Raw genomic sequence first — 11,777 nt, forward strand, 5'->3', positions numbered from 1 at the left:
TGCAGTGGCCTGAATGAGTTTCACCTGTGGTTTCCCCAGGTGTATGTGTGTGGGGGACAAAATATATATAGGCAGGTAAGGGGGGTTGAGGTAATACAATAAGGTTAATGTTCTTTTTCTTTTGAACTAGAGTGTAAAATCTGAATAATAGTGGTGGTCTCCCCCTCATTTTGGGGGATAGAACCCCCCTTAATGCAGCTGGGGCCTCATCCTTGAGCATTAAATTCACTCATTTGACTAGATTTTTTTTTTTTAAACAAGGAGGTCAGTTTTATAATTGTTTCTTTTTACGCTGGAGAAAAGGAAGGCCATTTGCATCCAGGACATGGCATTTTGCATGTCTGCCTCCCCTTCCGTCTCCAAGCACTTCCAAAATAATGGATTAATTCACACAACTGTCCTGTGAGGTAGGTGTACTCCCTTTATGTAGGTGAGAAACTGACACACACTGTCATTCAATGATTTCTATAAAGAGATACAAGAATCCTTGGGCACAGTGGGGACCTACCTGTCTCCCGGTATTGTGCTTTGGCCACAGGACCCTTTTCCCTTCCATAGTGCCTGAGGCCTTAATAATTTAATGAGCTCCACCCAAGCAGAGGGGTCTGCCCACATCGAGCTCACTGCAGGCTCTGGGCCTAAGCAGGGTCTATTCTAATTCTGCCTGCACTGTGATTCACCTCAGTGCCTCTTCACCGAAGCAATTGTACGTGGAATTATGCTGGAGATGAATGTGCTCAGATACTCACAGCAGTGAGTATGACATAAGAGCCTGCAGCTTTTTAACTTTGAGTGAAAATGTCGGTGTGATGGGAGAGCAAATTGTTCACGTTGCAATAAGCAGCTTCGGAGAGGCTTCCTGTCATGTTGTAAATCTAAGTCTGAGGAAACCAGGGTGGAGAAAGCGAACTTACCATTGATCCATGGGGGAACAATGACGGAAAAGGCTGCATTTCAGTGGTCAATGAGCTGATTCATGTGTTCAGTGCTTTGGAGTCCTTTGAGTTGAAAGGGACGGTGTAACTAGAACTCTGTTTCCATGTGGGGCTGGAACTGAGTTTCACATTGTATAATACAGCTGGAAAATTAACACTGACCGCTGACTTTAATGGGAGCTGGAAATACTCGGTAACTCTCTCAACCAGACTTGCTCTTAGTGATTTAAAAATATTAAAAAAAAGTCCAATCCTTTCAACCAGTGTTTAACTTTCTTTCCTTCTGTAACAATGAATCGCACAGATTGCCTAAGTAAATATTTTTTGGCCCTAGAGAATTGTCCCTCCTTGTGCTCCTGCTATAGGAGAGGTTAAAATGAAGGCACTGAGTAGTTTTCACTACGTCCCTCAGCATCATTTTAAGTCAGCCTGGTGCTCTGGTATACTACAACACCATAGAGGCTGGGAGAGACAAGTATGGAGTAGAACAGTGCTCATCCTGGGATGGGCTAGTTGGCAGTAACAAGATAGGGGTCTCTGAAATTTGATTTAATAAGCCAAATTCACACTCTTTGTTATGTATGCTGGAAAAGCCAGGGGCAGGAAGGGAATTGTGGGGCATGAGTATAGTGATACTGCTGAGTTACGAGGCATGACCCATGAGTTCCAGCACATAGCCCTTCCCATTGGGTGTCTGTGCAGCACGCATTTGCGAGCTGGCCAAAACATACACCACACATTCATAGCATTAATCTGCAGCCAGTGAAGAAGCAAGAAGAGGAGTAACAAAGGGGTAAGCTTTTGGGCCCTTTATTACTAATACTGCATGTTTGTTTGTATGCTTTCTCTCTCTCAGCTTTTGTTAGGCCATGTTAAAATAAATGTAGCCCTAAGGTGGCAGCAGAGAGCACGATATCTGGCAATTGTGGTGCTACTGGGAGATAGTGTAATCCACCCTGAGGTATAAAACGTGCTTCTATATTCCTTGCGCATTCTCAATATGGAGTGAATTTAGAAGTATCCTCGTCACCATCAGGAAGATTCCGTATGCTGATATAACAGAGTGACTAACCTTAGTTTCTTTTTCTGTTTACAAGGTAAAGATTTTGGCTATATTAAATGTACTTGTTCTTGTATAGAATAGTGTCTTACTATAAAGTGGTGGCATAATAAGTGATGGGAGTTGGGGTGGGGGGTAGGGTGTAGTGGCTAACTCACAAAGCAGGAAATTGGGAGACCTGGGTTCTGTTCCCAGCTCTGGTTGTGTGATATTGGGCAAATCACTTCAATTTTCAGTTTCCCCATCTGTGAAGTGGGGAGAATGATAACACCTACCTCTCAGGGGAGTTTTTTCAAAGAGTTTTTAGATCCCCAGAGGAAAGGTGCTATAAAAGTATAATAATTATTTAACTTCCTATGCTACTACAAGGTAACTCCATTGTGCTGGATAAAATTCTCTCTCGTACATGCACAAAAGGGTTTCCTTTCTCAGAGGCCTAAATGCACCCACCATTACATGACACTTGCGCTGTACAGACAACAAAGGAGGGCAGGTGGCATGAAATCCAGTCGTGGGCAGGTAATTGCCATAGCTGTGTGCCATTTCAAGAGTGGGTGTAGACACAAGAAAATACAGTGGAACTGGAATGATAGTAGAACAGTAAGAGGGGAGGCTGATGGAACTGGGGTTATTTAGTCTACAGAAGAAAAGAATGAGGGGAGATTTGATAGCAGCTTTCAACTACCTGAAGGGGGGTTCCAAAGAGGATGGAGCTCGGCTGTTCCCAGTAGTGGCAGATGACAGAACAAGCACTAATGGTCTCAAGTTGAAGTGGGGCGGTCTAGGTTGGATATTAGGAAACACTATTTCACTAGGAGGGTGGTGAAGCATTGGAATGGGTCACCTACAGAGGTGGTAGAATCTCCATTCTTGGAGGTTTTTAATGCCCGGCTTGACAAAGCCCTGGCTGGGATGATTTAATTGGTGTCGGTCCTGCTTTGAGCAGGGGATTGGGCTAGATGACCTCATAAGGTCTCCTCCAACCCTAATATTCTATGATTCTAATGGCTATTCTGCATCAGAGCAGTGGTCCATCTACTCCAGTCTGCTCTCTGTGACAATGGTCAATGGACAAGGGTCACTTTCAGATGCTTCAGAGAAAGGTATAAGACATCCTGTTATGGATCCCCATGAGCCAGTGAGTGGTTTATGCTCCTAATTGCTAGTGTTTATATCCCTACTTAATTATTTGTAAAAAAATCCTTGTCTGTCTACCATGTACTTAAATCATTATGCTTATGCAATTTTCTATTGTCTTTGTAAATGATGCACTCATGTTGATCTGTATTACAAAACATAACAATTATGTGCCATTAATATAGGGGATTAGGCACAAAGGGACCTATGTAACAAGGGGCTTAAAAAAAAAGTTTCTGTTGGTGTTAATTTCTAAAGAGCCATCAATGTTTGTATTCCTTGTAACTGAACAATAGGACTTTGTTTTTGTTCTTGGTGTAAATTAAAAACATCTGTTCTCTTATATGAAATAGTTGTTTTTTAAAAATAAGCTGGTCTGATCTAACTAAATACCAATGCTGTGTCCATAATGAGTTACTATTAATATTTGGGAAAGGCAATCATCCAAAGCAAGTGTAATGTCAAATAACTGGCAGGAGCACAAATTTATTCCTAACAGTGACAGGCAGAAACAGAGGTTAGAAAAACAAAATTCTTCTGGATGACTAATAGCCCTTATATATGCCCTCTATGCCCCATCAGAGGATTTGTGATTGGCTCAAGTGTTTTGCTATTACTCTCCAAGATGCTAGTATCCTGGCATTCTTACTGCAGGAACAGCAGCTCTGTTCCTCCCTCTGTCCATCGGAGCCTGAATTCATGACCTGCAGGGTATGTTGGAATATGATGCATCTATTTAATCTGTAGTCTTTCCGCCCCCCAACCCTTCTGCTCTGGTATTTAGTTGGGTGGAGTTTTTTCAGGCAGGTGGTGGTGGGGAGGTGTCTCATAGTGCCAACAGGATGCTAGATAGTTTGTCTTCATGCTTGTCTGTGAAGTCCTTGTGAAAAGGAGGTTGCAATCTATGGATCAGGTTCTGTCCTCCTTCCTCATACTGAGTACTACCTGACTTGCAAATAGACCCCAATTGTTTTGTTTAGGCTATTTTGGAGTAACTTACTACTTGGGAGCAAGAGTGGCAGCATCTGGTCCCAAAGGTCAATAATAATCGGAACGTATCTCGGTATTTATATGACTCCTAGTATCCGAGCACCTCACAAACATTAATGAACATTACCCCTGTGAGGTAGGGAGATACTATTAACCCCTTATTACAGGCACAAAGTGATATGGGCCCCTAGTCAAGAAAGCATCCCTATTCAGTGCAAAAATTAAGCATGTAATTAAATCCTATTGATTTCAACGGGATTTAAGCATGTGAGTAAGAGCTTTCCTGAACTGGGCCCTGAAACGTCTTGTGTAAAATCTAACCCTGATCCAATTCCCAGTCCAGTGCCTGAGTGAGAGCACAATTCTCTCTATTATTTATTTGTATTATAGTGGTGCCCAAAACATTTTGGGCCCTGTATGGACATAGAGAAATATGTAGTCTTTACTCTGAAGAGCATTCAGAAGTGCTGGTAGAAGACTACTCTATATTTCCTGTCCCCAGGTCCCTGACATGAGTCTGGATTACAGAATGTTTAAACTCCGGACAAACTAATATTTTCAGTTAACAAAGTATAGAGAGAGAGAGCGCTAAGATGGAGGTCAAGGTAGACAACCTGGACCCCCAGAGACCAATGAGGATTATTCTGGTTTTTATGTGGCATTTGTCACTGGTTCTGAACTCTGACCCTCAATGACTTTCTGATCACGTGGCTGCTGCTTGTTCTCAAAATAGTTCCTTCTGCAGAGGCTTGTTTGGCTGCTGAGGTGAATCAGCCACTTGGAGCCTGTGTTTGCTGCTCTTCTATTCTACAGAGTAAGTGCCTGTATAAGCGGGGGAACAGTCCCGCTATTGTGGGGAACTTTCCTGGCTTCTGCAATACCCCAGTGAAGTGGGCTCAGAAAGGATCTGAGACCTCGCTCCCACTTCCTTTACCCAGAGGCCTCCCTGCCCTCGAGGACTCCCCTTCCTCTCTCCTGTCCGGCAGAGTCCTCGTAACCCCAACAAGGCTGGGCCCAGGATTCCTGGGGGGCTCCAGCCCCAACCCTGCTGTGGTCACCTAGGACAGGGGCTAGGGTGTCCCCACTCTGGGGTACTCTCTCTGCACTAGGCACTTCTGTGCCCCACGGATCATAACATACCATTTAAAGCAAATGCAAGTTATTTAATCAACAATTAATTTTAAAAAGAATAAGGAAAAGTGGGAAAGGTTAAAGGAAACACATCACCCCGCTCTGTGGTAGGGAACATCACAAACAGTGTCTCTGGAATGTCAGGGCAGTTCACAGTCTGTTCCTCGTAAGTCCCAGGCCTCCTTCTCCAGCCCTGGCTGTGCTGCAGGGATGCTGTGAGTTGGACACTCGTTCTGGTGGTGGCCACACGCTCTCAGGCTCTAGGTGGCAGGGCCCTTCTTCCCAGCATTGCCCCGCCCTGTCAGGGTTACCAATCTCCCTCCGAGTCTGGCCTGTAGAGCCTCTTGGCTGAGGCGTCTTCCTGTGCTGGGCCTGCTGCCCAGGGTCCCCCCTTGCTCTCCCCAGCTGCTCATGACACCCAGCCCCGGACTGCTCCAGCCCCAGCTCCACTCTGCCTCAGCACGGCTGCTGCTCTCCCTCCAGCTCCCTGGGCTGCTTCTCTGGCCCCTCTGGCTCTGGTTGCTGCAGCTCTGCTCTCAGGACAGGGTCTGCTCTGCAGGCTGCTTCTGTGACTCTGCTCCCAGCACTGACCTGCTTCGTGGGCTGCTTCTCTGGTCCCTCTGGCTCTGGTTGCTGAAGCTCTGCTCCCAGGACAGGGTCTGCTCTCTCTGGGCTGCTTTTCTGGTCCCTCTGGCCCTGGCACGGCTCTGCTCCCCAGCTCAGCTTGGGCCCCTGTTTTCTCCTTAGCCCGGCCCCACTCTGTCTGACCCAGGCAATTCCAGCTCACACAGAGCACGGGAGCCTCCTGACTCCCTGATTAGCCTACCCGCCCTGTCATTCAGGCTGACCTGGAGCATTGGCCTCTCCCCATTGTTCCTGGGGACTGTCAGTCTCAGGGTCCGGATTGCCCATCGACCCTTCCCCCTTTTAGTACTGGGAGCTAGCCACTAAAACAGCCCCAGTGAGTGTTAGTAAGGGGGCAACAGTCCCCGTACACCTGGGTGGGCACGTGCTAGCTCTGTCAATGCCTGAGCGCTATCCTAGCCTTCTGGAATGTCTCAAGAAGCAGAGTGGAGAGATGTTGGTTGTTCCTCCATCTGTAAAATGGGGACAGTAGTACTTGCCTCTGAGGAGGGTTGTGGTGAATTATTAGCTGAAGTTTGCAAAATGCTACTATAAAAGTCCTAAGATTCACTAGCACATAAGCATGATTTTCCAGTGACTGGAGGCTTAGCAACCTCACAGACCCCATGGGCCAGTTTATGTGGAAAGCTGGCCTGTGGATTTTTTTTAAATTGTTGACAGCATGGGCCCCAGCACAATAGAGTTGGGCCCTGCTTCTTTATAATGCCCTCTTTTGTAGAAAATGAGTTAGTTATGTTTGAGTGAACCCAAAGAATCCTCTGCTGACCCTTCCATCCTCCCCAGGCCAGCCCTGTGCACAGTGCTCTGATCAGTGAAGGGAATGTGGGGAGAGAGGTTGAGAAATGTTCACAGGGCCATGCAAGAATGTGAAGGTCAGTGAAATCCACATGGAGGCCCTGGATTTCTATACCTGTTCTGGGGCCTCTTGCCCCTGTCTCCTTCCTGGGAAGGCAGCCACAATGTAGGTCTGCCTTGATAATTCAGCAAACTTGTACTGTCCCAACTGCAGTGGCTCCTTGTGGGATTGACTGTGTCCAGCCAGGCTCTGGTGCAGCTCAAGGCAGGCTGCAGAAGTCTCACACGGCTGCAAGGCTTCCAGCAGCAGAGAAGGTCACGCAGAGTTACCTCTTCTCAAGCGGCTTTCATTTCTCTGGGCCACTGGAGGTGAGGTTGGGTGCATGGCTTCTTTGTCCATGAACTTTGTTTTCTGTTCCTGTGGTTCACTTATTCTCTGGGTGCACTTTTGTTTTTTTCCATCGGGTGTCTCTCTTCTCTTTTGAGAAAAGCCATCGTCCAATGATCCCTTGAAATATGCAGCTTACTCCAATTGCTACTCTGGCCCAAACCACCCTGCACTTTAGGGATTCAGATGAGAACTTTGTGGCTCGACCCCCTCTTTCATGCTGGGGCTGAATTTCTGAATCCTCTCAGGTGCTGGTTAGTAAATGGGAGAGTGAAACTGGTTTTCATTCAGGAGACGTTCATGCTGAAATCAGTAAACTGCATGGAAACTTTGCCCTTGAAGCCTCAGCTTTGAGGGCCGGTGGCCTTTTAATTTTACAGAGATCCACTCCATGCATTTTAAAGGCTTTGCTGCAGCATTCCCCATCCCCATATGGAGTACTAATGCCTATCCTGCTCCCAGTGATGCCTCTTTCAAAGTGTTCCTCTTGGGTTCTCTATAGCCTCAGAAAATTTAAATCAGGCCTACCTGAGGAAGCTCTGTCACCCACAGAAGGGTATGATGGTGATTGACAACCCTTGCCAGGGAGATCTTCTGAGAGGCCACTGGGGTTATTTTGGAGGCGTCACAAGATCCATCCAGGTAGTGAAAGATTAAACACAGATTCCACTAGTTGGTTCATCTGAGCCCTGCCTGGAAGGGATCCCAGGCCTCCATGAAACTGAGGAAGGCCAAACGGGAGGATTAAGAGATGGGTGTTTGTATGGAGGTGGTACCTTGCCCTGGCTGCCCTCTGCCGCCCTTTGTAGCACATTCAAAAGTCAGCACCGTGTTGTGTATTTTTAAGGTATGCTGTGAGGCACCCCACAATGTATTGTAGGGTGGCATGTTAAATTCCAACTTGTGAAGCAGCAAACCATATGAGGGCAGTCCGTGTGACAGGCCAAGCGTGGAAGCTGCTGGGTCCACCAGACAATCGGAACATGAAATCATGCTTCCAAACTCTAATATGAAGGGAGAATGACCAACCCTGATTCTCCAGGCCCTAAGTGGTGATGGGGCTGCATAGACACCATATGATCCACTGCTACTCATGCCAACCGCAGAGACCTCTCCTCTCCTTTCCCTGGTAGCCCTTGCCTCTCCACTCCATTGCTGATTTCTGCACCTTCAGAAACCCTCTCCACTGTAACTGATTGGAACCATCTTTCATGGTGTCTCCACACCTGCTCTGCACCCGGCAGTAGAACCATACTGATTGATTGTGTTGCATTCAGGATCTTACTAGAACTGGCAAATTTGGCACATAAAATGGCAGTTTCTGAAGGCTAATAGTAGCATATTTCAACTTGGACTGTGCATGTCATTGTGAGTCATTTACAGTGGTGGAATCCCTACCATGGTTTGCAAGGTAGGCTGCATGGGAATTGAAATGACACTATACCATCTGTAACAAACAGCCTTATTTTACTCTTAGTGCTTACACTACATAAGACAGGGTTGGAATGAGCTCTCCTCTGCCACCTAGAGATAAACTGGGGGAAAAGTCCTCAGGAGCAGACTCTATTTGCATAATAACACCTACTTTGCCCTAGGTGATTTGCAGACATACCTGCTTTGCCAAAGCGATCAGTTTTGGGTTGAAATTCACTTAAGCCTCGGATGCAGGAGTAATGCAACATTGTTATCCTTTTTGTATGACTAAAAGGCAGCAGAACTGTACTTAATGGAGGGGGGGGTCACCCAAACTCACCTCATTTGTTAAGCAGGGGGTAGTGATAGGGTGTGGTGCAGGATGAGTGAAGGGAATGTGTGGACTCTGTTTAAAGGGTCCTTTTTGATCCTTCTCCTCCAGTGTTAAAAGGAGAGCTGATCACTCTCAATTGAGAGTCCTTGTTCCTTTCCAGTGTGTAAAATATAGCTGAAACCACTGATAAACTAGTCTAGGGGGCTAAGACTTAGACCTGGACCATGTTCTGGTGGAAAGCAATCTAGAGAATGTAGCTGCAGTGAGGTCCCCCGCTGCTTACTGCAATCACTAAAAAGTGGGCTAAGCGGTGGAGTCTCTGTACATGGTGTTGCAGCTAAAGGCAGCGGTAAGTAGGTGCAGAGATGGCCGTGATACTAGGAGGCAGTGGCAGAGGCAGCAAGCAGAGGTGACACCAGCAGAAGCAGGGACATCTCTCGACACTCCCCACCTCCCAGGAGCAGGATGTGAACCCACCTGAATGCACCCCTGGTTTCTGGGACTTGGCTGACCTCGGATAACTGGTGGTGAATGGGATGCAGCAGATGGAAAAAGGCAGTGGTGGGTTAAAGGGACATTAGTCTGTCAGACTTTCACCGTGGAAGCTCTGTTGCCTCGGGTGCTGTGGAGAGGGTGTTTACTTTCTATTTGCATGCTTTTGAATCATTGTTGGGGTGTTTTCCCAAATTAATGCTGCATTCCCTCTCCCTTTTAACAAGTTTTCCTTTGTTATGCACAGACTCAGTGCTTGCGAGTGGGAAAGTATTGCCTCTTGGCATCCATGTAGGGTACATCTTAGGGGGAAAACAATAACAGAAAATGCGCAAATAGCAGAGGTGCTTAATAACTTCTTTGTTTTGCAAAAAGAAAAGGAGTACTTGTGGCACCTTAGAGACTAACCAATTTATTTGAGCATGAGCTTTCGTGAGCTACAGCTCACTTCATCGGATGCATACCGTGGAAACTGCAGTAGACATTATATACACACAGAGACCATGAAACAATACCCCCTCCCACCCCACTGTCCTGCTGGTAATAGCTTATCTAAAGTGATCATCAAGTTGGGCCATTCCCAGTACAAATCCAGGTTTTCTCACCCTCCGCTCCCCCCCCACACAAACTCACTCTCCTGCTAGTAATAGCCCATCCAAAGTGACCACTCTCTTCACAATGTGTATGATAATCAAGGTGGGTCATTTCCAGCACAAATCCAGGTTCCCTCACTCCCTCACCCCCCTCCAAAAAACCACACACACAAACTCAGTCTCCTGCTGATAATAGCTTATCAAAAGTGACCACTCTCCCTACAATGTGCCTGATAATCAAGGTGGGCCATTTCCGGCACAAATCCAGGTTTTCTCACCCCCCCACCCCCATACACACACAAACTCACTCTCCTGCTGGTAATAGCCCATCCAAAGTAACCACTCTCTTCACAATGTGTATGATAATCAAGGTGGGCCATTTCCTGCACAAATCCAGGTTCTCTCACCCCCTCACCCCCCTCCAAAAACCATACACACAAACTCAATCTCCTGCTGGTAATAGCTTATCCAAAGTGACCACTCTCCCTACAATGTGCATGGTAATCAAGGTGGGTCATTTCCAGCACAGATCCAGGCTTTCTCACCCCCCCGCCCCCCGGGAACACACACACACACACACACACACATAAACTCACTCTCCTGCTGGCAATAGCTCATCCAAACTGACCTCTCCAAGTTTAAATCCAAGTTTAACCAGAACGTCGGGGGGGGGGGGGAGGAAAAAGCAAGGGGAAATAGGCTTGCATAATGACTTAGCCACTCCCAGTCTCTATTTAAGCCTAAATTAATAGTATACAATTTGCAAATGAATTCCAATTCAGCAGTTTCTCGCTGGAGTCTGGATTTGAAGTTTTTTTGTTTTAAGATAGCGACCTTCATGTCTGTAATTGCATGACCAGAGAGATTGAAGTGTTCTCCAACTGGTTTATGAATGTTATAATTCTTGACATCTGATTTGTGTCCATTTATTCTTTTACGTAGAGATTGTCCAGTTTGACCAATGTAAATGGCAGAGGGGCATTGCTGGCACATGATGGCATATATCACATTGGTGGATGTGCAGGTGAACGAGCCTCTGATAGTGTGGCTGATGTTATTAGGCCCTGTGATGGTGTCCCCTGAATAGATATGTGGGCACAGTTGGCAACGGGCTTTGTTGCAAGGATAGGTTCCTGGGCTAGTGGTTCTGTTGTGTGGTATGTGGTTGTTGGTGAGTATTTGCTTCAGGTTGCGGGGCTGTCTGTAGGCAAGGACTGGCCTGTCTCCCAAGATTTGTGAGAGTGTTGGGTCATCCTTCAGGATAGGTTGTAGATCCTTAATAATGCGTTGGAGGGGTTTTAGTTGGGGGCTGAAGGTGACGGCTAGTGGCGTTCTGTTATTTTCTTTGTTAGGCCTGTCCTGTAGTAGGTGACTTCTGGGAACTCTTCTGGCTCTATCAATCTGTTTCTTCACTTCCGCAGGTGGGTATTGTAGTTGTAAGAAAGCTTGATAGAGATCTTGTAGGTGTTTGTCTCTGTCTGAGGGGTTGGAGCAAATGCGGTTGTATCGCAGAGCTTGGCTGTAGACGATGGATCGTGTGGTGTGGTCAGGGTGAAAGCTGGAGGCATGTATGTAGGAATAGCGGTCAGTAGGTTTCCGGTATAGGGTGGCGTTTATGTGACCATTGTTTATTAGCACTGTAGTGTCCAGGAAGTGGATCTCTTGTGTGGACTGGACCAGGCTGAGGTTGATGGTGGGATGGAAATTGTTGAAATCATGGTGGAATTCCTCAAGGGCTTCTTTTCCATGGGTCCAGATGATGAAGATGTCATCAATATAGCGCAAGTAGAGTAGGGGCTTTAGGGGACGAGAGGTGAGGAAGCGTTCTAAATCAGCCATAAAAATGTTGGCATACTGTGGAGCC

The sequence above is a fragment of the Lepidochelys olivacea genome (assembly GCF_965140295.1).
Source record: "Lepidochelys olivacea isolate rLepOli2 genome assembly, chromosome: 3".
Lineage (NCBI taxonomy): Eukaryota > Metazoa > Chordata > Testudines > Cheloniidae > Lepidochelys > Lepidochelys olivacea.